The sequence below is a fragment of the Hyperolius riggenbachi genome, chromosome 4 (assembly GCF_040937935.1).
Source record: "Hyperolius riggenbachi isolate aHypRig1 chromosome 4, aHypRig1.pri, whole genome shotgun sequence".
Classification (NCBI taxonomy): Eukaryota; Metazoa; Chordata; class Amphibia; order Anura; family Hyperoliidae; genus Hyperolius; species Hyperolius riggenbachi.
Window position 1 is genome coordinate 403,866,105 of NC_090649.1, and position 27,562 is coordinate 403,893,666.

At 45.4% G+C, this 27,562-nt stretch overlaps 1 long non-coding RNA gene across 1 annotated transcript in view; it reads right to left on the minus strand.

Moving 5' to 3' along the window:
* The window catches only part of LOC137504203 (uncharacterized), a 224,138-nt gene that overhangs the window by 189,997 nt on the left and 6,579 nt on the right, over nt 1-27,562 (minus strand). The gene's annotated exons all lie outside the window — the stretch shown is intronic.

Sequence of the window (27,562 nt, forward strand, 5' to 3'; positions counted from 1 at the left end):
ACTGGGAGGAAGCAACCTCGTCAAGAGAAGCAGCTGCGGTCGGGTTCTGGTCATGAAGAACCTGGCGCCACTACTGGTGCTGCTGCCACTAGCTACAAGTTCCTCAGATTGGGTAGAGGGTTCCTGATCTAAATAATCAACAACTCTGTTTGCCTGCTGCACTGTCAAAATTTTCCTGCGTCCGAACAGAGGGAAGACATCTCTGACCAGGGGGGAACGCTTCTTGCTGCTGCTGCCACCCTCAACCTGATCACGTACTTCACATGAAAGGTAATTAAATGAACTTTAAAAACCAACTGGTTAAGCAGAGGAGGCAGCGGTGGTCTTACCCCCTCCAAACAGACACAGGCAAGGACTGCGATTCAGACAGTCAACAATTTATTCGGAACTCCAAAAAACAATGCAACGCGTTTCACGGGCCATACATCCCGCTTCCTCAGGCAAAATACAGTAGGAGTCACAGCATCTGTATTATATCAGCGAGCTCGGCGCCTTTGACCTCCGAGCTCGCTGATATAATACAGATGCTGTGACTCCTACTGTATTTTGCCTGAGGAAGCGGGATGTATGGCCCGTAAAACGCGTTGCATTGTTTTTTGGAGTTCCGAATAAATTGTTGACTGTCTGAATCGCAGTCCTTGCCTGTGTCTGTTTGGAGGGGGTAAGACCACCGCTGCCTCCTCTGCTTAACCAGTTGGTTTTTTAAGTTCATTTAACCACTTGAGGACCCACCCTTTACCCCCCCTTAAGGACCAGCGCTGTGCTGAGTGATCTGTGCTGGGTGGGCTCTGCAGCCCCCAGCACAGATCATGTAGCAGGCAGAGAGATCAGATCACCCCCCTTTTTTCCCCACTAGGGGGATGATGTGCTGGGGGGGTCCGATCTCTCATGCCTGCATGTGGCTGGCGGGGGGGGGCAGCTCAAAGCCCCCCTCCGCGGCGAAGATCCCCCCTCCCTCTCCTACCTGCTCCCCCGCCAGGAGATCAGGGCTGCACAGGACGCTATCCGTCCTGTGCAGCCAGTGACGGGACGTCCCCTGTCACATGGCGGCGATCCCCGGCCGCTGATTGGCCGGGGATCGCCGATCTGCCTTACGGCGCTGCTGCGCAGCAGCGCCGTACAAATGTAAAACAAAGCGGATTATTTCCGCTTGTGTTTACATTTGTTGTCCCCAAGACGAATTACACTATTGGGGCTCTTGGTGTCCCTCTGCTTTATTTACGTACTTCACATGATCCACCAGCACCACCATCACTCCATTTTCGTTTAGGAGTGGCAGTAAATTGCTGCTGCTCTCGCTCCATTGCTTTGGGACCAAAAACTTTATTGGGGAAGGGGTATGAGTGACAGAACCAAAGAAAAATAAATACAGAAAATAAATCAAGAACAAAATAAAGAAAAAAATGAACAACAACAAAAAAAAACTTGCACTCCACTCCACTAATCAATCACCTCTCTCACTCTGTCAAACACTAAGCCTGCGGCCTGGCTGGCTCTGTCTTAACCCTCTCCATACAGCAACTACTAGTACACTACACTACAATCTATCACTCAAACTAACAATCTGTCTGTCACTCTCTCACAAATACACTTAGCTACTACTACTAATATAGCTCACACCAATTTGTTTCTCTCACACAGTCTTTAAAAAGACTTTTGTTTTATATACAGTCTTTAAAAAGACTATTGTTTTATGTTGAAACAACTAATATGAATCTGTCTCTCCTCTCTCCAACACCAGACTGAAACCCACAAGCTTTTGTGCCTGTCACAGCTCTCTTATATACAAAATGGGTGGGATAGCTGATGATAGGTAGCTAGGAGCTGGTTGCTAACGTAGGATTGGTTGTTTTTTGTTAAGACTCTAATTGGTGTAGAAATTCAGTTTTTAATGCAGAAATCATCATGTTTTAAGCTTCTGTGATGGGTCTATCCCTTCTGATTGGCTAATGCAACTTTTACACGCTTCTGTTTCAATTCCAACTGAATTCCGCATAGAAATTCCACTATTTACGATTATTTCCGATTAGCGCTATAGCTTTTCCGTTCCGGCTCAATGGAATGGAATTGCCAATTTCCAACCGGAATCGCGGAAATCTCCATTCCGCGGAATACGACGAGCATCCCTACCCACTAAGAGGATCCCTCTTTGATTTCTGCACTTTGAGTACATATACAGGTGGATGGTAGCAGGGCAGAGGGGCCTCAAGTGGATTGTGTTGATGTCCTTGAATAATTTGTCCACCTAATAAGTCCACACAGTGCCCTGGCATACATACTTATAGCTACGTAATTATCGTATGTACTGTTAAAATTTCCATGCACTCGCGCATTCATCAACCTCTAAATTAGAAACCTGCCTGATAATAAAGCTTGTTTTGTATATGAAAGAGTCGCTGTGACCTCCTGTGCTGAAGATGATGGGGCCAAGCTATCCTTTCCTCTACTTTTGTTACTCTGGTGTTATTAGCTTTCATTCTCTGTAGACTTTAAAATTATCAAAGGTTTGGAATTATATCCAATTAACTCCTAATAGCGTCTAAATGTGTATTATTGCAGAAAATTGGATGCATCACTTGCATGCCACTTTGATAGCACTGCAAACAGATGACTGCTAATACGTTCAGGCTTGTCTTTTTTAATGTTTTATCTGCTACCAGTAAACTCTTGAAATATTAGCGTAGATATGGAACTCAGCAGTGCAGAGGATGAGATGCTCTGCAATAATTCTCGAAGACGGTTTAATATGTTTTTAATCATCTCCTGCCTTCTGACTCAGTCCTTAAAGAAAATAAAGTTCTGAGAATATGATGTTCTGTACAATTTCTTTATTATTTTCTACATACAGCTGGAACATTTAGACTTCAGTCAGCAGGTTCCTAAGCTCACAGTCAGAACATGCTGCCCACATGAACTCAGCAGGTGGCCAGAGCTGAAAACATTTTCAGAACATAATCAAGATCGACTTAACATGGGTAGATTTCAAGGCAGTAAACAAGCTTAGAGTGAGGCCCACAGCCCTTTTCACCACACATTCATGTTATAGTGGACCTGTGCTCAAACAATTGTGTCCACAGGGTGAAAGTTTTAAGGTGCCCATACATTACTCTATTTTCCATTTCAATTGATCATTTGATTTGATCATTTTATTGGATGGGGGGCATACATATTGGTACGCCACCAGTGAGCTGGGTGCAGGGTGAGTCAAACGATGGCTCACCCTGCTGCCGCTGAAATCCCCGGAGACATTAAATACTAGTCCTTGCGGGGAGGAGTCGTTCGGGGTCTGGCAATCACTGGAACCCTGAATTACCCTTACGCGCCCTACACAGTGCAACATTACTGCTATGGTGGCGCCTAGTTTCAGCGTTGAGCGCCGTACACCAAAACCACCGGCTTCAGCGGGGGGGACGGGAATGATTATGTTCCATTCTGCTCAATGAATGGAAGTTGGCTGATATCTGGTCAGTTCAACCAATTTACTCGCAGGATATAAATTATTGGTCGATTGTCAAGAAATCGGCTACTGCTTAAGTGATTTTGATTGACACAGAATCGATTTGTGGCTACAGAGCATGGAGGCACAGCATCATTCAGCTCGATTACTGAGGGTGAATCACAAAGGAACTTGCTTGCAGTGTGTGGGCCATTAATCGATTGACTTTTGATCAAGCACACTGTTGGTGATCACCCAATAAAGTTGATCGCCTAATTGATCGATGGAAAATCGAGAAATATATGGGCACCTTTTGACAGGACTGGCCAACTTTTTTCTATAGGACCACTTTGTGATCATCGCATTGATTTGAAAAACTTATCTGATGAGTTATGTCTTCTGATCTGTTTATCTGTTTTAACTCATGGTTTAGCTCCCATGGTAGTTGGTTCAGAAATTATATTAAGAATTATTCTGCCTTACTTGTTAACTCATGGTTTAACTCTCCTTTCTTGACTTAACTTATGATGTACCTTGGTACCATGGTTCCTATGCAATTAACTTTTCTCCTGAGTTTTCTCCTAAGTGATATTTTCAAACGTTTCTATAAAATGCCTTTTAAACCACCAGCAAGCAAAAAAATACTCAAAATAACTTTTATTTTACTTTACACCCACTTTTTGGTACTTTTTCAATTGCAGAGTGCTGAAAAGTTATTTTAAATAGAAGATGAAAATTATCATCTAGGAGAAAACTTAGGCAAAAAAGTGGGCTTTATCTGTTCATGAATGATCTCTTCTTGGGCCTGATGCCTGAAGCCTTGTCATGGTGCCAGGCTTTGGACAGAGGAAAGGGTGTTACAGGCACAGGATATATTTATTGTAAGGATGCCAAATACATTTTGTTTTTGTTACATTCATTTGGGGTTTCAAAATTAAACCCCCTTTACGTTTAATGGGATTTAGTGAATATACCCCTATATTTTAAAGCTGTAGATCCTTTTCCTGTTTTATTAATGTATTCTGATTTTTACTATTTATTACATTTTATGTATTATTTTTAAAGGTTGTCCCATTATACTGTACATCATTGAGAACTGAGAACTTAATTTTGAGTGTATCCGATTTTACCAACACTAATTACCTTGTGACTTGATGAACATGTATTCAACAGCCTGGGGATGCGGGGGGGGGGGGGGGGGGGGGAGCAGAAGCAGTGGCATAACTACAATTTATGGGGCCCCAGCAAAACTTTGCAGCCCCCCCACGTTCACACCCCTTCCCTTGCCTCCCATTGGTGCCCTTAATGACCTTGGGGCCCATCTCACAAGGGTCATAAAACAAATGTGGCCATTAGGATCTTCACACTCACAACAAGCTAACCATGAAAAACACCTGATCTGAAGTATAATCCCCTGTATCGGGTGAAGGGAAGGTTAGTAGTTGAGCCCCCCCAAAGCTTTGCCCGTGCCCCCCTCCCCCTGCGATCAAAACATAGATGGATTAATTGCTCCACGCTAAGCCAGGCGTGAACGCGGCGGCAGCCCCAGGACCGAAGGTGGCAGGTGAGCCCGACACCCACTAGGCCCCAAGCACCTGCCTAGGTTGCCTGGTGGATAATGCTGCTCTGGATCCCCTCTAGTTATGCCCCCGAGCAGAAGTATAGGGAGGAGATGGGACCTATGACACTGTAACCACTGGATTTTTTTTTTCATTTTTTATTTCCGAAGGAGCATAAAAAAACCTGCATACTATCTAATTAATAGTAGAGGATAAACATTAATCAGGGCAATAAAAGAGATCTGAAAACGTTAAAATATAACTTGTATGGGGAGAGAATCTGGAAGCATTTTTTCACCCAATTTTCTCCATCCTGCTCTGAAAAAAAAAGTTTCCCCGTAATCCGACTGGCAAAATCAGATAAACAATACAACCGAAATAGATTTTTGCAGCCATGATGTATAATGGAACAAGGATCATTATTTTGTTAGAGCTCAGCTCATTCATTTAATTAATGAAAGCAGTGAGGTATCATGGGAAAATAGATATGCTCTAATTACATTATATATGCAGAATCTCAAAGCATCTATAATCATATCACTAATCAAATATATTTTCATCTTAATGCTTCCTAGTTCTCACATAGCGAGGAGCACCAGGCATGACACCCTCATTTCCAAACATAATCAGTTTTAAGAAAATAATGGTAAACAAATGGCTCCCGTTTTAGACGCTATCCAGATCTCATTAGAAAATTGTTGGCAGGCTTGTCTACATGTTAATTAGTCGACCTGGTGAATAATTATGGCCCGGGCTTTTATGTTCACCTACAGCTTGAGCACCATAAAGCAGCCATCGACATTAGATGCCCATTATCCGGTTCTTCTAACGACGGATTATAAGTGTGGGCGTGCTCAGATATAATTGGGCCTGCAAAAAAATCTCTGGCTGGTGCTGTGAAGTAGGGATGAGCGGAAATGTCTCTAACGCTATCGCAAGAAGTTTGACGAATTTAATTCTGAAAATGTATGCCCAATTTTTTTTTTAAATGTAACCTGAGGTGAGAGGGATATGGAGGCTGATATATGTATTTCCTTGTAAACTATGCCAGTTTCCTGGCAGCCCTGTTGATCTTCTGGCATAAGTAGTGTCTGAGTCAAAACCCTTGAACAAGCATATGGCTAATCCAGTTAAACCTGAGTTAGCTGAGTCAGAGTCCCTGATCTGCTGCATGCTTGTTTAGGGTCTATGGCAGGCATGGGCAAACTTTGCCCTCCAGCTGTTAAGGAACTACAAGTCCCACAATGCATTGCAGGAGCCTGACAGCCACAGTCATGACTCATAAAGGCAAATGCATTGTGGGATTTGTAGTTCCTTAACAGCTGGAGGGCCAAGTTTGCCCATGCCTGATCTATGGTTAAATGTATTATAGACACAGGATCAGGAGGACTGCCAGGCATCTGGTATTGTTTAACTACTTTACGACCGCCTCACGCAAATGGGGTGACCGCGGCGGCAGCCCCAGAACCGTCTAATGCCAATTGCCGTCAAGTCCTGGGGCTGCAGTTTCCCAGGGAACAGCCGCACGCATGCGCGATCGTTCCCTGCCACTTCACGGAACGGAGTTCCGTGATTAGCCTGCTAGCTGCCGATCGCGGCTAGCAGGCTGCATGTAAACAAAAGGGGAAATAATTCCCCTTTGTTTACATTCATACAGCGCTGCCGGGGGCCGCAGCGCTGTATGAGATCGGCGATCCCCGGCCTCTGATTGGCCGGGGATCGCCGTCCTCTCATACACTGATGCCTATGAGAGGCAGAGAGCAGGACGGATCGCCGTGCTGCTCAGTTGTACAGGAAGAGGGGAGGAAGGAAGGAAAGGGAGGGGGACAGTGGCCATGATAGCCTCTATGAGGCTGAAGAAAAAAAAAACAGTGACAGCGGCGATCGGACTCCTCCGGCAGCATGTCCCTGTAACATCTGTAGGAGTGGCGACTGGGGACACGCAGGGTGTACCCGCAGCCGCCTTTGCTTCCTCTTCTCTGACCTCATCCGTTCCATCGGTGTCTAGCACGCCGGGAACGGTATTGTCATCTGCTCATAGGGCCGCTGTCTCGCGCGGGCGCACGCGGAGACAGGACCTTTATGCTGGGAGAAGGTGCGTCAGCTGACCTGCCGGTCGGCTGACGTCAAAGTTGACTCTCGCCGCTCGGATTGGCTGTTCCGAGATGGGCGCGGCTGAAAGTCTTCCTCTGCTTCATGAAGCCTTCGTTCACCATTCTCAAACTGTCTTCTGTCGTGAATACTTTGTGTTAGCGCTCAAACCTTAGACTAGCTTCCAGGTGTTGAAACCAAGGACTTCACAGCAGACTAGGAATTGTGATATTGTTATTTGATTACCTGTGTATGATTCTGGCTATACTCTGACCTCGCATTTGCTTACTGATTCTGTACTTCTGCCTATCTGATCCTTGTTGCTGAACCTCAGCCTGATTACCTACTATTCTCCTGCCTATCGCTCTGTACTGATATTACCTCTCTGTTGCCGAACCATGCCTGTCTGACCATTCCTCTCACCAGTGGGCCCTTGCCACTGGAGAGGTGTTATTATATGCCCACCAGCTCCTCTGGTGAGGTGACACTTAACTGATAGTACCTTACCAGCTCCTCTGGTAAGCAGGCGCGGAGCTAGGGGGGGGTCGGGGTAGGTCAAGTGCCCCCGGGCGCTGGGTCCCTAAGGGCGCCCAGCTGAGCTGTTTTTTTTCTTTTTCTCTGCGGAGGGGAGCAGCGCAGAGAAGAGAAGAGGGAGAGCTATGCGGACGGTGGAGAAGGGGGCCATCTCCCCCCCTTCTCTCACCTTAGGGCTCTCCCTCCCTCGCTGTCCCCTCCGTTATTGTCCGGGTGTCTGGCGCAGCGGGCGGGACTTACCTCCATCTCGCTCCAGCGCCGGCCGGAAGTTCGGGTCCCGCAGCCGCTGCTCTGGTCTGGACTAGACCAGAGTAGCGGCAGATCCATCCGCGCTGCGACGAGACGGAGGTAAGTTCCGCCCGCCGCTGCCAGCACCCGGACATTAATGGAGGGGACAGCGAGGGAGGGAGAGCAGCTCTCCCTCTTCTCTGCGCTGCTCCCCTCCTGCTGGGGAGCCAGGGAGGGGGACACCTGGCTACCTACTCTGGGCATATATACCCCTGGCTACATATACTAGGCATATATACCCCTGGCTACATATACTGGGCATATATACCCCTGGCTACATATACTGGGCATATATACCCCTGGCTACATATACTGGGCATATATACCCCTGGCTACATATACTGGGCATATATACCCCCTGGCTACATGGACTGGGCATATATACCCCCTGGCTACATATACTGGGCATATATACCCCTGGCTACACATACTGGGCATATATACCACTGCCTACATATACTGGGCATATATACCCCCTGACTACATATACTGGGCATATATACCCCTGGCTACATATACTGGGCATATATACCCATTACTACATATACTGAGCATATATACCCCCTGGCTACCTACTCTGGGCATATATACCCCTGGCTACATATACTGGGCATATATACCCCCCTGGCTACATATACTGGGCATATATACCCCTGGCTACATATACTGGGCATATATACCCCCTGGCTACATGGACTGGGCATATATACCCCCTGGCTACATATACTGGGCATATATACCCCTGGCTACATATACTGGGCATATATACCCCTGGCTACATATACTGGGCATATATACCCCTGGCTACATATACTGGGCATATATACCCCTGGCTACATATACTGGGCATATATACCCCCTGACTACATATACTGGGCATATATACCCCTGGCTACATATACTGGGCATATATACCCCCTGGCTACATATACTGGGCATATATACCCCTGGCTACATATACTGGGCATATATACCCCTGGCTACATATACTGGGCATATATACCCATGGCTACATATACTGGGCATATATACCCCTGGCTACATATACTGGGCATATATACCCCCTGGCTACATGGACTGGGCATATATACCCCCTGGCTAAATATACTGGGCATATATACCCCTGGCTACATATACTGGGCATATATACCCCTGGATACATATACTGGGCATATATACCCCTGGCTACATATACTGGGCATATATACCCCCTGGCTACATATACTGGGCATATATACCCCCTGGCTACATATACTGGGCATATATACCCCTGGCTACATATACTGGGCATATATACCCCTGCCTACATATACTGGGCATATATACCACTGCCTACATATACTGGGCATATATACCCCTTGAGTACATATACTGGGCATATATACCCCTGGCTACATATACTGGGCATATATACCCCCTGGCTACATATACTGGGCATATATACCCCCTGGCTACATATACTGGGCATATATACCCCTGGCTACATATACTGGGCATATATACCCCCTGACTACATATACTGGGCATTTATACCCCCTGACTACATATACTGGGCATATATACCCCTGGCTACATATACTGGGCATATATATATACCCCCTGGCTACATATACTGGGCATATATACCCCCTGGCTACATATACTGGGCATATATACCCCTGCCTACATATACTGGGCATATATACCACTGCCTACATATACTGGGCATATATACCCCTTGAGTACATATACTGGGCATATATACCCCTGGCTACATATACTGGGCATATATACCCCTGGCTACATATTCTGGGCATATATACCCCTGGCTACATATACTGGGCATATATACCCCTGGCTACATATACTGGGCATATATACCCATGACTACATATACTGAGCATATATACCCCCTGGCTACCTACTCTGGGCATATATACCCCTGGCTACATATACTGGGCATATATACCCCTGGCTACATATACTGAGCATATATACCCCCTGGCTACATATACTGGGCATATATACCCCTGGCTACATATACTGGGCATATATACCCCCTGGCTACATGGACTGGGCATATATACCCCCTGGCTACATATACTGGGCATATATACCCCCTGGCTACATATACTGGGCATATATACCCCTGGCTACATATACTGCGCATATATACACCCTGGCTACATATACTGGGCATATATACCCCCTGGCTACATATACTGGGCATATATACCCCTGCCTACATATACTGGGCATATATACCACTGCCTACATATACTGGGCATATATACCCCCTGACTACATATACTGGGCATATATACCCCTGGCTACATATACTGGGCATATATACCCCTGGCTACATATTCTGGGCATATATACCCCTGGCTACATATACTGGGCATATATACCCCTGGCTACATATACTGGGCATATATACCCCTGGCTACATATACTGTGCACATATACACCTGACTATATATACTGGACACATATTATTCTCCTGGCTACATATACTGGGCATATATACCCCTGGCTACATATACTGGGCACATATACCTCTGGCTACATATACTGGGCACACATACCCCTGCCTACATATACTGGGCACATATACCCCTGGCTACCTGTTCTGTGGACATCTCTACCCCTGGCTACCTGTTCTGTGGACATCTCTACCCCTGGCTACCTGTTCTGGGTACATCTATACCGCTGGCCACCTATTCTGGGGACATCTATACTGCTGGCCACCTATTCTGGGGACAACTATAGACCTGGGGCTACCTATTTTTGGGGAACCACGTCAGATTGAGTGTATTTTGGAGAACTGCTGCCAGGTGAGAGGTGTCTACCATATTAAGGGGGCATTCTACCTATTTATGTGAAATGCTGTCTATTTATGTGACTCATGACTGCTGAATTTGTCTTGTTGGAGGCCTCATGGTTACTGAATTTGTCTTGTTGGGGGCCTCATGATTTGTTGGGGGCCTCAAGATCGCTGAATTTGTCTTGTTCGAGGCCTCATGATTGCTGAATTTGTCTTGTTGGGGGCCTCATGATTGCTAAATTTGTCTTGTTGGGGGCCTCATGATTGCTGAGTTGGTTATGTTGGGGGCCTCATGATTGCTGAATTTGTCTTGATGGGGCGGGCTCATGATTGCTGAATTTGTCTTGGAACATGCTGGAAGGTACATACTGAGGGAGGGTGGGTGAGCGTGAGCCTGCTAACCTCCATATACATTTGGCTCCACCCATAACCACGCCCACATTTATTATGTGACCACGCCCCTTTTTGGCGCGGCGCAACCTTGACTTTGGGGGGCGCATTAATAGTCTTTGTCCCCGGGCGCTGAAAACCCTAGCTACGCCTCTGCTGGTAAGGTCTTGTTAAACTATACAATTGCTGTGTCTGATTATACCTTACCAGCTCCTCTGGTAAAGGTCTTGTTAAACTACACAGTTACCATGACTGATAGTACCTTACCAGCTCCTCTGGTAAAGGTCTTGTTAAACTACACAGTTACCATGACTGATAGTACCTTACCAGCTCTTCTGGTAAGGTCTTGTTAAACTATACAGTCACTTATCTATAATAGTACCTTACCAGCTCCACTGGTAAGGACTTGTCTAACTATTCCGTTCTGTTGTAGCTAGTACCCACCAGCTCCTCTGGTGAGGGCTAGCGTTGTTTCCAGTTAGTACCCACCAGCTCCTCTGGTGAGCACTCAGTACCTTCTTATAGATCTTGCCAGCTCCTCTGGTAAGGTCTTGCTTATCTTAGCCTCTACTTGTACAGATAGTACCCTACCAGCTCCTCTGGTAAGGTTCAGTCAAACTATTAAAGTACAGTGTTGCTAGGCCTCCCAGCTCCTCTGGGAGGCTCTATCTTCTGTTGGCTACTGTTGCTCCAATCACTATCACACAGTACCTAGTGAGCTATACTTGCATTATTGGTAATTCTGCAGGTCACCACATAATCAGGTATAGCGTCTGTATTATTGGTGATTCTGCAGATCACTCATAATCAGACGTCTGAGTTGCAACACCCAATCGTTACAGTCCCCTTAGGGACAAAAATTGGAGGTGAGTCTGATCGCCATATTCCTTACCTGGGCTGTGCAGGAGGCTGAAAAGCCTGCACAGCCCAGTAGTGAAAAAACGTGCCTGGTCTTTAGGGGGGTTTAACACTGCAGTCATCAAGTGGTTAAAAGGAAATAAATATGGCAGCGTCCATATACCTTTGGTTCCCTTTAATGTCTATCAGGGGCGTAACTAGAGGGGAGCAGCGCCTGAAATCGCAGGGAGGGGGAGGGCAGAGCTGTGGAGGGCCCCAACTACTAACCCTCCCTTCCTCCAATACTGGGGACTATACTTCAGATCAGATGTTTTGTGGCTACACTTGTTATGGGTGTGAAGATCATATGGCCACACTTGTTTTATGGCCCTTGTGAGATGGGGCCCCAAGGCCATGGAGGACACCAAAGGGAGGCAAGGGAAGAGGTGTGAGCATTGGGGGGGGGGGGGCATCAAAGTTTTGCGGAGGGGGGTATGAATTTTAGTTACGCCACTGATGTTTATAATGCCTATATTTGGCAAGAATTCTTCTATAAGCGTATTGCAGTGTACAGAGATCCCTGGCAAAAGCATTGCCACTTTGCCCTTGGGATGCCTGGGTTGCCTGTGTGTCAGTAGGCAGTAACGGTGTACTGGCCCACAGGAAATCCTGGCAGGAAATCCACTGCTGTTTCTGGGGAAATATGTACATTTTTGCAAGCAAGGCTGGGCCGAGGCAGAGGCGAGAGAGGCTCCAGCCTCAGGGCGCAGCGTAGGAGGGGGTGCACAGCTCAATTAGCTATCATTCTCTTATTGTGTTTGAAGCAGACAGAAATAAGAAAAGGGGATACATGGCAGTGACTGCAAGCCAGATAATTAGAGATTAAGGTGTTGGGGGCCCTGGGGAACCTCTTAGTCTAATAGCAAAAAGTGTGACTGCTGGGGTGGGAGGGATGGGGGGCGCACTTTGGTGTCTCAGCCTTGGGTGCTGGAGGACCTTGTCCCAGCACTGTTCACAAACGTTGGTTGGATACATTTATCTGTCATTTAACCGCTTTTCTCAAAAATTACAACTTTTTTTTTTTGAAAGATTTTTGCCCCTTGTTCCTTCTCCTTAACATACTTTGCAAATCTGTTTTTCTATCATGTATGGGAGCTTTGCTATTAACCTTAAAATTTAAGAGCATAACCACTGCCCTGCCCTGGTCGTTTTCACAGATCAGCTCAGCTCTGATTACTTTGGCATTAACTTTATCAATAATTATCACAACTAAATGATTTATATTATTTGTTTTTTCAGGACAATTAAGGCTTTTTGTGCCTGATATTTGATTTTAGAAATTACCTTATTTTCTATGCATTTTAAAAGGAAAATAAGGTAAAAAGTGAAAAAATACACAACTTATCCACTTTCATACTTTATAGCTTTAATGTACAGCTCTATTGTACATTAAACCCACATTTTTGTTTGTCTATCTCTCCTATTTATTTAACCTCCTTGGCGGCAATGACGAGCTCAGCTCGTCCATTACCGCCGGAGGGTGCCGCTCAGGCCCCACTGGGCCGATTTTGACAATATTTTTTTAAAACACGCAGCAAGCACTTTGCTTGCTGCGTGTTTACATCGATTGCCGCCGATGCGCCGCTACCCGCCGCGTTATAGGGCCCCCCTGAGACCGCGTGCGCAGCCTGGCCAATCAGTGCCAGATAGTGCTGAGGGGTGGATCGGGACTCCCGACGTCGATGACGTCATCACAATCGTTGCCATGTCGACGGGGAAGCCCTAAAGGAAATCCCGTTCAGAACGGGATTCCCTTATGGGAAGACGCGGCGGCGATCGGAAGGGTGGGAGGGACGCTGCAGGGAGGGGGGAATCATGTAGCTAGCACTAGGCTAGCGACACGATTTACAAAAAAAACCCACAAAAAATAGTGCTGTGCCACCACCCTGGCGCATTTAATAGAATGCCAGGGTGGTTAAACAATTTGTTTTCCGCATGTATTAGTAACACAATGTATATGCCCAACTCTTTTGTTACATCTTTCTTCCTGGAATGTTTATTTTACACTTGTTTACTCATTAGCCCTGCCATTGAATTCCCTGGGGGGAGGAGAGGGGGTTGCTTTCATTACTTTTTGACTCTGTAGCGTTTTTATCAGCTCAGATATAAATAAACAGTTGTATCTAGGATTTTGTAGGGAGGAGAGTGCAGTGACCTATTTTCATGTCATGGGGCAGGAAGTGTTTAAAAAACATTTTTTCTATCATAAATTTAAAATGAATTTTCTCAAAAATTACAAGGTCTATTTGAAAGATTTGTGGCCCTTGTTCCCTCTCCTTAACATTTGTTGCATTTTTTTTTAATCATGTATGGGGGCTTTGCTATTAACCTTTAAATTTGGAGGTATTTTTCAATGCAGTTTACCTTAAAATCTGCACGTGAATTTGTGGAAATGTACAAAGGGTGAAGTTTAATGTGAAAACTCATTTTTTCTTGAAAAAGCTTGGTGAGCGAAAATAGTCAAATTCGCTGAAAGAACGAACCTAAAGGGGCCCATACACCTAACGATTTTCCTGCCGATATACAGCAGATTTGATCACTGTGATTGAATCTGCTGTGAAATTGTTGCGCAAACGCTTACCGAACTATTGATTTCTGGCCGAAATCGATCGTTCCCTTCGATCCGTCCGTGCGGAAGATTTCAGTCGATCGGCAGCGGGTCAGGAGTGCGTCGATAGCGGCGTTCGAATGTCCGACAACCGACGCTAGCAGAAAATACATTACCTGCTCCGCCGGCACGTGTCCCCGCTGTCACCGCTGCTCCTTCTCCGCTGGGTTCCGGCAGGCTTCACTTCTTCCTGAAAGGAAGTTTAAACAGTAGAGCACCCTCTACTTTTTAAACTTCCTCAGACAGGAAGTACAGTGAGGCTGCAGCCCTGAAGCCCAGAGCGGAGAAGAAGACAGTGGAGACCGGGGTACTCGCGCTGGCCGGATCAGGTAATGTATGAGGGGGGGGGGGGGGGAGGCAGCAGCGGCAGCTCCACAGATGGTAAATCGATTTCATGCTGAAATCGATTCACAATCTGTTTGCAGTAAAGGCAACCATACGATCCCTCTCTGATCAGATTCGATCAGAGAGGGATCTATCTGTTACTCGATCTGATGGCAAATCGACCAGTGTATGGCCACCTTTAAGAAACTTGTCTGCTCACTCCCACTATGAACAAGGGTCAATCGGCCTTTAGGGTCAATCAAAGCACTGGGATCACGTCCATTAAAGCCACAGGACCCGCCGGGGCTCAGGGCGGGTTCAGTGGAGTGGCCGGTAGTTAGAAGGTGCAAGCGTAACTTACCAGTGCACGTTAGCTGCACTACTGCAGCATAGCGTAAGCTGAGCTGGCGCTCCTGTTATTAAGCTGCGCTAGTTTAGCAGTGCAAATCTACCCCATTATCTCATAAGTTTATTTTGGTTTCAGATTTGCTTTAAGTCAGCCAATATCGCACATAATATGAACAACACATAATGGCGCACAAGAGTCCGTGAGCGGCACTTCGCGTGGTAACTGCATAGCACGCCCGTGCTAACAGTTACCGCTGTTTAGAGAATCAAGCCCATTGTGATTACGCTATTTGCAAAACACCCATTATGGAATTTACATAACCTATGCTGACATTTACATGCGCTATCAGTGCAATGTAAATGTTAGTGAAACAGGTCTGATATAATAGCAATACACACAACACCGCTGTAATGAATTAAGCAGCCATTTATTGCTGGTGAGAAAATACTGAAGGATTGGATCAAAGAGCAACTTAGACTCTGGGGAGAATACCTATAAAAAGAGCTCCCCTGAGCCTAATCTTAAGCCTGTGTCTAATCTCAACACGGAGTAAAGGTTGCCTAACCTTTACCCCCGTGGTACCTAAATGTAACCTCCTAAGGACCCCCCCCCCCCCTTTTTCCTAACCAAATTCAATTGATAAGAAGATAACATTACAGAAAAATAATAAAGGGAGTGAATAGGGCTTTAAAGAAGGATCTAGTATACATACCAAAAGATAGAAATATGCTATACAAGATAGGTTATTCATTTTGCATAAAATATGACATACAGTACAATTAACACATCTAGAATCAGAAAGAATAACAAATTGCATGTCTCTTGCTAGTTAGCATAATGTATGTACATCTTAATTCTCTTCCCCCTTAAGGGTATCATATATGGATATAATCAAAAGGCACGCTCTCCCATTAAGGAAATATATACAACATCTCACTGAACTAAATAAACATACTAGGAGAAATTGTCCCCAATATAAAGCATCTGAGTGCGCCAGGATTCCAGTTAGTAACCTGTGAAGCTATAGTGAACTCCATACCCAAGAGGCAGTGCTGGAAAATAATGGTGGGCACACAAAATATTAATAATGTGGACACAATTTTGACATTCTTTACTTAAAGGACACATCCGAAGACGTTAAAAATAAAAAAAATCCTAAATTCCTTACCTGGAGCTTCCTCCAGCCCCTGTCAGCCATCCTGTGCCCCTGTCGTAGCTCCGCTCCACGCTGGTGGTCCGAGGTCCTCTCTGGCTCAAGATGCGCCTGCACAGAACAGCCTGGATGACGTCAGTGCGACTCAATGAGCTGCACAGTGGAACGCAAGAAGATGGAGGAAGATGCTGACCTGGTGACAGTGGCGAGGTCGGCCTCTGCACCGGAGGGGACCAGGAGCCAACGGAGATGCGGCGAGGACACAGGTCGGTCCCTAGGGGCTGGAGGTAGCCCGAGGTAAGTGGATTTCTTTCTGCTTTTTTCCTCGGACCTTCCCTTTAAGGGTGTATTCACTTTTATTGCCAGCGTTGTAGACATTACTGGCTGTGTGTTGGGTTATTTTAATGAGACACAAATTTCCACTGTTATACAAGCTGTACGCTGCCTACTTTACATTGTATCAAAGTGTCATATCTTCAGTGTTGTCTCATGAAAAGTTATAAAAAATGATTTACAAAAATGTAAGAGGTGTGCTTACTTCTGTGAGATAACATTATAGTATTAGTATAAAAATAAAGCTAAGCTTAAACGCTCAGCTCCCCACTCCCCACAATACACATACTTCTAGGTACACACAATACAATTTTCTGGCAGATTTACCTGCCAAATCTATTTTTTTCAACATGTCTGATCTGAATTTTGATCAATTTTATGATCGATTTCCATTCACTTTTATGGAAATCGATTGTAAAAACTATCTGAAAAAAACGGTCTGGCAAGTAAATTTGCCAGAAAATTGTATTGTGTGTACCTAGCATTAAAACACATTCTTCATGTGGCTCAGATGGCCCCAGATTAGGATCATCCACCAGGCAACCTAGGCAGGTGCTCTGGGTCTGGGGGATGGCCGAGGGCTCATCTGGCTGCCACCTTCTCTGACCTTTCTCCACTTTAGCGTACCAAAAGGATCACAAGGGGGCACAAAATCTGCTACTTTGCCTGGGGCATTTCTACTTTGCTCTAAAAGATTCCTCGCAGCTTGAAAGCTTCTGTCCTAGAATGTTTTTTAGCAGAACATCATTGAAATGGTTAAACAAAAGCACTTTGTCCTGCTATTCAGCTTCAATCCGCGTCCAAATTGGAGATAACAGTATCTTTATTTACATTCCAATCTTGTTACATTGGCCTCAATTCACTAAGCAGTTTAGACTAGTCAGTTGCATCAAAGGGGAATTCGCTATTACCAAATGTCTTAGACCTGTTTTTAGACCTGGTCTAAACCATTTGGTAATGAGGTCAGTATAGCAGGGGAAATTATCAAAAGATGTAATTCACAAACAAGTAGCTATGACTGACATCCTTCTCCTCTGATGAGCTCTCCTTTGCATACAATTAAACTCCTGTATAATTAATTCAAAAGGTTCCATCCTCACATCTAAAATACCTCACAGAATTACTTTACCGACAGAAATCAGCTGGTCTAATCTCTGTCAGAAAAAGTGGGCGTGGTTACTCCTTGCTTGCCTTTGTGAATTGTGTAATTGCTGAATGTTAGATCAGGTCTAAAAACAGGTCTAAAGGTACATACACACGTCGGATTTGCGCAAATGACCCGTCGCTTGGACATCCAAACGACGGGTCATTTGCGCAAATCTGACGTGTGTACGCACCTTAAAACATTAAACCAAACCATTAGTAGAATAAAAAAACATCTGTAGACTAGTCTAAAGGCCCGTACACACGCCGTACTAAAGGCAACGACGGGTCCGTCGTCACCTCCTGCTGGGCGGGTTTTCAGCAGACCGTCCGGCGTGTGTACAGTCTGTCGGCGAACTGATAAGGCTGTGTCTGAGCGATCACATGTACACATGCCGGACTGTCGCTGGAACGCCCGCCCAGCGGGAGGCGATGACGGTCCCGTCGTTGCCTTTAGTACGGCGTGTGTACGGGCCTTAAGCTGCTTAGTGAATTGAGGCTATTGTGTGTAAACACAGTCTAACAAGTGAAAATGAGCTCTCTGTGCTTCAGACAAACACACACAGTTCAGAAAAGCTCATTAGAAGATGTTATTATATAATAAAAAGCAGTTTGAATAAAATACAATGGCAGCTTTTAGGGCACAATAAACTACACTTTGGAAACTTGTAATTTGTAAACCGACAACACTACTAATGCACAAAAGCAAATATGATACCTGTATAAGTAATAAAAAGGTAGGAAAACACATTTTCATTGACTGTTATGTTGGATTTTCAGACCACTTTAATCCATCTCTGGATAGCCCTATGTAAGACTTGCACTGGGGCCAATAGATCGTGACCTTACTTTACTGATCAAGCTTGTGAATTTACAGATTGACACTAGTGTTAAAATAAATAACAGTAAAGAGGCAGTATACCTCGTCCTTCCATAGCCACTGGCCTCTGTAAATTCCAAATGCTTCATTCACAATAGACCTGATGACTCTTTATAAGCTTCTATGAATTGTTGGGTTTAACATTTATAGACTTATTCTCTACAGACGGGCCGAGGACAATGAATTGCAGTACACAGAAACAACAAAAACACTATAACTCACATTAGCCCACAAAATGTTTATGGCTGTATAATAGTTGGCTTAGTCAGCTGCCCTGCATCATTCTGACACGCTTCACACGGACACTGTGAGTGCAATAAAGGATGGAGAATGGATATGGGACAGCTCACTGCTGTTAGGCTCTGAAATGCGAATGGTTAAACATAACACTGTTCATCCAAATTCAGATAATTTACAGCTATAGCTTCAGTAAATTTGCATTAACCGAGCATCAGTGAATTATAATCAGGGAAGGTAGGGTGATAGCTTTACGGGGACAATAGGCATAAATTTCAGCTTGCGATAAAATGTTTCAGAGGCAAATATGCAATTGTTTCAGGATGTTCCGCGATTTAATTGGGTGCTAAATGTTCAGAAGCACAGCTTATTCCCAGCAAGAATACTGATAACTATACGTGATATGGGTAAAGGGGAGCTCCACCTGGTGCTATTTGGCAACATCAGTGCAGGTGAATAAGAATATTAACCAGAGGATCCAGTTCAAACTCTTAAAGGACCACTGTCGCGAAAATCTTAAAATTATAAAATTTATAAAAAGTATGTTAACATATACAGTAAATATAAGAAGTACTTTTCTTCCAGAGTAAAATGAGCAATAAATTACTTTCCTCCTACGGTGCTGTCACTTACAGTAGGTATTAGAAATCTGGTAGAACCGACAGGTTTTGGACTAGCCCAACTCCAAAGAGGACATAGGGGGTTCTCAGGGTTTTCTTTATTTTCAAAAGCACTTAGGGCCATTTTTCACTAGCAATCACAATCACAGATGCCAGCGATTGCGATTTTTCATTAATTTTGTTATGCGATTGCGGTTTTTAATTTGCATTGCATTATCCCTCTTAAAATGTCTCCAGAAAGCGATTGCGATTTGCAAATTGAATCACTATAGTGGAAAATACTTCTCATGATTTATATGATAAAGTAGCAACCCTAGCGATTTAACAATCACTAGCGATTTGCGATTTTGTACAGTGAGCAGGGAGACTGGCCAGCATCTTTTTATAAATCATTTTTCCGGGAGTGTCTTTATAAACCATAATGGCCATCCTGAGAATCCCCCATGAAGAGATGGCCTCCTCCAAAACCTGTCGATAATGTCAGATTTTCTACTACTTACTGTAAGTGACAGCAACATAGAAGAAAAGTCATTTATGGCTCATTTTACTTTGAAAGAAACTTCTTATTTGTATGTGTTTGCATATATTAAAACATTTATGATTTTTACGACAGTGGTCCTTTAACTCTAACCTATAGAGCTCTCTACAATCTCTCTTCCCTGTACATCTCCCCAGCTACCAACCCAATTGTGATCTCAGGTCTACATTTGACCTTCTTTTGTCCTCCTCTAGAACCACCTCCTCGCATTCACGTTTACAAAATTTCACACGTGCTTCACCCCACCTCTGGAATGGCCATCCGCAACTCATCTGTCACTCTCTAACCAGTGCCAGTTTCCACTTGCGCGGTTTCCACGCCAAATCCGCAGAGTTCCCCGCAGGCAAATCGTGCAGGGAAACTATGCCATAGAGAACAATAGTGCCGCCAGCCGAATCGCTAGCGCTAGCGATTCGGCTGGCATTTCCATTCGAAATGGTGTGGGAGGCTGCAAATCACATAGCCGTGCATGGCACAGCTGAAAGGATTCGTCTGTGTACCCCCAGACCCGGAAGTGCTGCCGCGCGTCTTACAGACGCATGCTGCTCAAGTGAAAACAAGCTCTTACATTTTGGCGCCTTACAGCTCCCGCTATTCAATGCTGCTATTTGCATTTTAGCAAGCCCTATTGGATGCCGAAATGTAAAATGCCTGCAGGTAATCGTGTGCCTCTGGGCGCCAAACTTTACTTTCTTTGGCTGATTACCGCTAATTGGGCGCCGAAATTGACCATGTTTGCTGCATATCACGGCCATTATAAAAGCCACGATTTGCAGCAAAGAAGGTTAATTTCGGCACCTGGAGGCACACGATAGTGGTTGCCGCCATGTGCCGAAATTTCTTCTTTTTTTTATAATAGGCACCTTTGGTGGCGCCGTTTTTTTCCCGAAAGGGCTCCTGCGCTCTTTTTTCCTACTTCGTAGCAAAGCACCTGTGCGTGTTCTGCTAGTGAGAATAGGCTTGGAGTAGAAAGAGAATCATCCAATTCCCTTTTGAAATTCCATTACTGATATAAGGATATAAGGATCCAGTACACAATGAGGATGATTGAAGTATTCAGTGTGTGAGCACTTAATACAGGGAGGTTGAGGGTTTCTGTTACCATAGCATTATCATGTTTCCTTATGAACATGTAAATACAGGAATGTGTGATGTGATAATCTTTCCCCTTTTCTGCGAGTGAGAAAAACTACCATGTGTGAGTTATGTACTGAAAAGGAGGTGTCATTATCTAATCACACCTCTATCTATTCTGGCTACGATATTACATGGAAGATAATAGATACAACATCTGCAAGTGAAAATACTGTATATAAGAATTCACAGATAAACCAGCAGCACTGTCATCTTTATGCCTGATAACAATGTAACCATGTGATGGAGAGGAAATGCAAAACTGCCAACAGAGATTTTAAGGGTCCTCATGTAATGCAACCTCTCTTGTCTGGAGGTGACTGTGTTTCCAATGGCGACTGTCACCTGCTGCCACCAACATTCCCTTCTAGGTAGTGATGATCGTAATCAACAAATTACGATTTCGCTAAATTTCGAGTACATTTTCGCAGTTACGCTTACGAAATTACGATTTGCTAATGCAATTTATTTCGTTTAGTCATTCGTAATTTGTCATAAAATTTTGCGAAATTTTGCGTAATTTCTTGCCGACTTTAGCAGTGAATAGCAAAGCCCCCACACATGCTATTGACACCAAAAGTGCTACATACATTAACCACTTCAGGACCACAGTGTTAAACCCCCCTAAAGACCAGGCCTTTTTTATGTTAATTGGCCACTGCAGCTTTAAGGCCAAGCTGCAGGGCCGCACAACTCAGCACACAAGTGATTCCCCCCCCCCCCCCTTTTCTCTCCACCAACAGAGCTCTCTCTTGGTGGGGTCTGATCGCCCCCCTGTGTTTATTTTTTTTATTATAAATATTTATGTTGTGTGTTTTTTTTATAAAATTTTGTGACTTATACCCACTATTCTGCTTAACATATGTAGCAATTTTGGTAGCAATAGCATATATGGGGGCTTTGCTAATAACCTCAAGTCGGCACAAAATTATGTGAAATTTCGTGAAAATTACGTAAAAAATCACACAAAATTTTCAAATTCTACTATTACATATGAAATTAATTACAATTTTCTCTGAAATTTTACATTACGATTATGATGCGTAATTTCGATGCGACCCACCACTGTTTCTAGGTTAGTTTTACTTTTGGTTATTGCTAAGTCTGTGTGCAGGCAGTGTTATTCACATGCAGTTACTGTATAGCATGGAATGAATACATGGCGCCCTTTAGAAACAGGGGAACTCCACATGGGATCCGTTGAAAAGGGCTCCTGAGCTGCCTGTATGCAAAGGTCTCCTCCATAGACATCAATGTTATTTCTGCAAATATGGGCTACAAGGTGGTGAAAAGGGCTCCCGAGTTTTGATATAGGCTACAAGTGGGCGCCCTTTTGTAGCCCATATTTATTTTTTTTGGCTACAGTAGGGCACCTCTTTGTAGCCCATATTTTTTATTCGGCTACAAGGTTTTCGGCTACAAAAAGGCACCCCTTTGTAGCCCATATTCGGCTGCGAGGTTTTCAGCTACAGTAGGGCACCCCTTTGTAGCCCAAATTTTTTATTCGGCTACAAGGTTTTCAGCTACAAAAGGGCACCCCTTTGTAGCCCATACTCGTATTCATCTGCAAGGTTTTCAGCTACAGTAGGGCACCCCTTTGTAGCCCATATTTTCTATTCGGCTGCAAGGTTTTCGGCTACAAAAGGGAACCTCTTTGTAGCCCATATTTTTATTCGGCTACAAGGTTTTCGGCTACAGTAGGGCGCCCCTTTGTAGCCCATATTTTTTATTCAGCTACAAGGTTTTTGATTCTGCTACAAAAGGGCACCCTTTTATAGCTGAGATTTTTGATTCCAGGGTGGAGGGGAGGTTAGGATTAGGCATCACAAGCGGGGGGGGGGGGGGAGGGTCTTAGGGTTAGGCACCACCTGGGGGGTCTTAGGGTTATGCATCACCTGTGGTTCTTAGGGTTAGGCACCACCAGCGGATTCTTAGGGTTAGACACCACCTCGGGGGGTCTTAGGGTTAGGTACCACCTGGGGGTCTTAGGGTTAGGCACCACCTGGGGGGTCTTAGGGTTAGGCACCACCTGGGGAGTCTTAGGGTTAGGCACCACCTGGGGATTCTTAGGGTTAGACACCACCAGGGGAGTCTTATGGCCCATACTCACGGGAAACATTTCTGGCCTGTCGCTAGCACACGGGAGCGTGTGCGCGACATTCCGGCGACAGCTCGTCGCCAGGTCCCTCCGCATACACACGGCGGAGGGACCTGGCAACTGACGCGAAGGAAGCTGTCGCTGATGTTCCTCCCCCCGCCGGAAGCTCAGGGTATTGCCTGCTGGTTGCTGTCGCTAGTCCGCATACTCACGCGGCGGAGTTGCGGCGGCAACTGTCGCCGGGCGATTGACCGCGCCAATCGCCTGGCGACAGCAGCGACGAGCGACGGTTCGGGGTGCGCGCCCGTGTTGCGCCTCATACTCACGGGCGACCTGTCGCCGCAACACGCGCGCCACATGTTGCGTCGACAATTGTATCCTGTGAGTATGGGCCATTAGGGTTAAGCACCACCTAGGGGGGTAGGGTTAGGCACCATCAGGGAAGGGTTCTGTGTGAGAGTAGGGAGCAGTTAGGTCATAATAATCACTTTTCTTAGCTATATCTAGAGCCCTTTTATAGCCCAACAAATTTTGCCTATAACAGCATCCTTTTAAATAAACTAAAACTAGCTTTTTTGGCTACACCAGGTGCCCTTTGTAGCTGAATTTGGCATATATGGGCTACACAAGGTGCCCTTTGTAGCCGGAGTTGGCATATATGGGCTACACCATGGGCTACACCAGGCGCCCTTTGTAGCCGAAGTTGGAATATGGGCTACACCAGGTGCCCTTTTTTGTAGCCGAATTTGGTATATATGGGCTACACCAGGAGCCCTTTTTTCCAGGAGCCCTTTTCAAATAGACGTCTCCACATTAACATAGATCTAGAAGTCCTGGTGTGGTCACCACCACCTCTGCATCCCCCGTTGCTACTTCAAAATTGCTTGTGATGAAGTTCAATCCTCTTTAAGCTTTCTATTGAATGCTAATCAGAAATATCTGTGCCTTTGAAGAAGTAGCTAGAATCACACACAATCAGTGCCTTCCTGATTCCCCCTTTCAAATGAGAAATCTTTACCTTTTCTTAAATAGATCATCAGGGACAACTGTATGGCTGATACTGTGGTGAAACCCCTCCCACAGTGTGATGTCATGACCCATGGTCCTGACCGTCGGTATGTAATAAAAGGGTTCCTGAAAAGTAGGAAAGCCAGGAAAGCAAATTTACTGATATTCTACTATTTAAGTATAAAGGAGGATCGTAAAATATTGGTATTAAATACCAATATTTTACTTTAACTAAACCTAACCTACTCTCACACAGAGAACCCTCCCTTTGAAGCCTAATTTTAACACCACCCCACAAACACCCTACCTGACGCCTAACCCTAACAGCCCTAACACTCCTCCTTGCACAAACATCCGTCCTGCTGCAGGCCCAAATGCGTGCGCCCAAATTTCACCTCAATGCTGCTATTTCACTGGGCACCTATGGCACTGCCCAAACATCCACCAGTAGCGGTTACCGAAATTCCCAGCTTCCTTGACAATTCCTGACTGTTATAATCATTGCATTGTGGGAAATAACGGCTATTTCCAACTGCTCAACAACATATTCAAGGACTGGATCCACTTCCACACACCTGTCAGAAACCGTCAATGCACTGCACTCTGCATGGCTTCGGATACCCCTAGCAACCATCCACCATCATACTGAGCCACTCCGACAGTGTCTGGCTGCTACCCGTGTTGCCCAAGACAGTTATTCCACTTATTAGCAGGTGGTCTTAATACTGTGTGTTTGATTATATAGCCATATATCATTTATATTACTTGGAAGTGGGGGTGGGTAAATATATTCGTTACAGAATAATTATTTCCCTACATTTGCCAGGAAGCTATTTCCACTGCCATGCCTTGATGTACTTCAAATACTGAGAGCACAGATTGTGATGAAACTGTAAGGCAATCTGAAAGACGTTCATATTTGTAGCAGCCAACCATCCCATTGCTCATTTATAGTGAATATATTTTTCTGCGAATCAATTCCAAGACACTTAGTAGCTGCTTTACCCACATAACTATGGCACCATTATATTTTACCTAGAACACTCTGACTTATAGATGGCAGCAAAACAAAGATCTGCAGTTGTAAGCTGAGTGGAGTTGAATGATAGGTTTATATTTAGACACAGGCTGTATAGATGAAGGATGGTTAAGCGTCAGATTGCCAAGATTCGCTTGCTGGAATGCCAATGACTGCCACAGCGATGGGGACCCAGATGTGGCACTACAGCAAGCCACAGACAGATGGATCGTGCATTCAGGAGGGATCAGGGCTGGCAGCAGGGAAAATGAGATGCCCATATGAAACAAATATATGGAAGCACACGTGGGCGTGAAAAGACGTATTCAAGAAAGTACTGCAATGACAATGGCCTGGGAGCATTACCAGTAATGAATCAGTCAGCACCAGCCACACATCTACAGTAAATATAGAATCTGATAGCTTAGTAAAAAGAGTGTCCAAGTATTATATTAAGACTAATAGCTAAAAAAAACCTTCTTTTAAACATGTAAAGTGGACCTGAACTCTTGCACAGGTCAGAAGGAAAACCCTGTATGTATTTAGAGATTTTAGCCTGACTAAATCCCCCTCATCTGTCAATAATCACCACTGTAATTTGATTTCTTCAGTCGAGTCAGCTCAGGAATCTCCTCTGCCATGGAAGAGATGCTAAATTGTAAACACAGGAGAACACAGGATGTTAACCCTGTGTCTGCTTCCTTGAAAGCAGGAAGTAGACACACTGCAGATTTATTGCAGGATTTGTATCAGCTTTAACAAATACATTTATTTCTTTAAAGGTTCTTATGCTGTTGTGTATCTTTTACAGCAGAGAGGAAGTTCTGAGTTCAAATCCACTGTAAAGGACCCACCCCAGTGATACATGTAAGCGGTTAAAACCTGACAGAACTGACAGGTTTTGGACTAGTCCATTTCCTCATGTGAGAATCTCTTTCTTTGTTTTCAAAAGCATTTCTTGACAGTTGCTAAGTCTAACTGACAAAATAGTGTGCAGGTTAGTAGGGAGACTGGCTGGTATCTTACTATCTCGGTAGTTAAACAGAAATGCTCTGTGCCTTTAGCCCAAAGCATCATGACCCTGGTAAGTTCCAACGAACTTGCCTCAGGGTGTTAAGAGGTTAATTGTTGGGAGGGAGGAGTTGGGTTAGTTAGGGACCTGCTGGGAGAAGAGGCAGGGCCAGCAGCATAGGAAGGGCTAGTGGGAGCAGGTCAGTACCTCTGTAGCTGGCAGCCAGAGAAAACATGTTTTTTCTCTGCTGCCTGGAGTTAGGGCCTAGGCTAAAATTTTCAGGATGGCTGAGTGGGAAATGGCAGCGATGGCAAGTCGGCTGCAGGAGGAGGCCGCACAGCGCGGGGAAGGCTGGCTGGAGGCGCTCATGGATTCAGCCACCCGGGACGCAGCTCCATAGAGATCACAGGCGCCTGCCCGAAACGAGTACGGAGATTGGTGGAGCGGCTATCTTCGTCGCCCCCTGCGTCCCGCGTGAGCGGGTGGTCGCAGTAGAGACCAGGTGGGACATTCAGCGAGGGTAAGTGCACCTGGGGCAAAGTCGGGAAAGAAAGGGAAGGGTAGGGGGAAAGGAGGACAGTGCAGCAACCACAGCGCACAAAATGGCAGCCGCGAGTCGCAAGATGGCAGCCACCCAGCGGGGAGAGTCGGCTCTGGGCCTTCCGGGGACGGGCAGAGAAGCACTGGGTCGGGGGGGGGGGGGGGGCAGCACGACCACCGCTGGGGTAGTGGGGGCCGCAGAGGTTTGGTCGGAAGAGACAAGGTCGGGGGGGGGCTCCTGATAGTTCGGTGCCGGAGGCGAGTGTGGGAGAATGGGTTTCTGACGGCGAAAACACTGAAAAACTGCATCCGATTTCTGATCTTGCAAAGGGACATGCTTATACATGCTATGAGGGGCCTCTGGCGGAGTACGTGAAAAAGGAAGTTCACGAGAAAATATGGAAGCGTGAATACATGGACATATTCACACTTTTGCCTTTGGAACCACTGGCGTAACAATAGGAGATGCGACCCCTGCCGTCGCGGGGTGGCCCCCTAGGGCCCGCTCGGGGACTTTCTGGGGGCAGGAGGGGTCGCATCATAAGAGGAGAGCTGTGGCCGCAGAT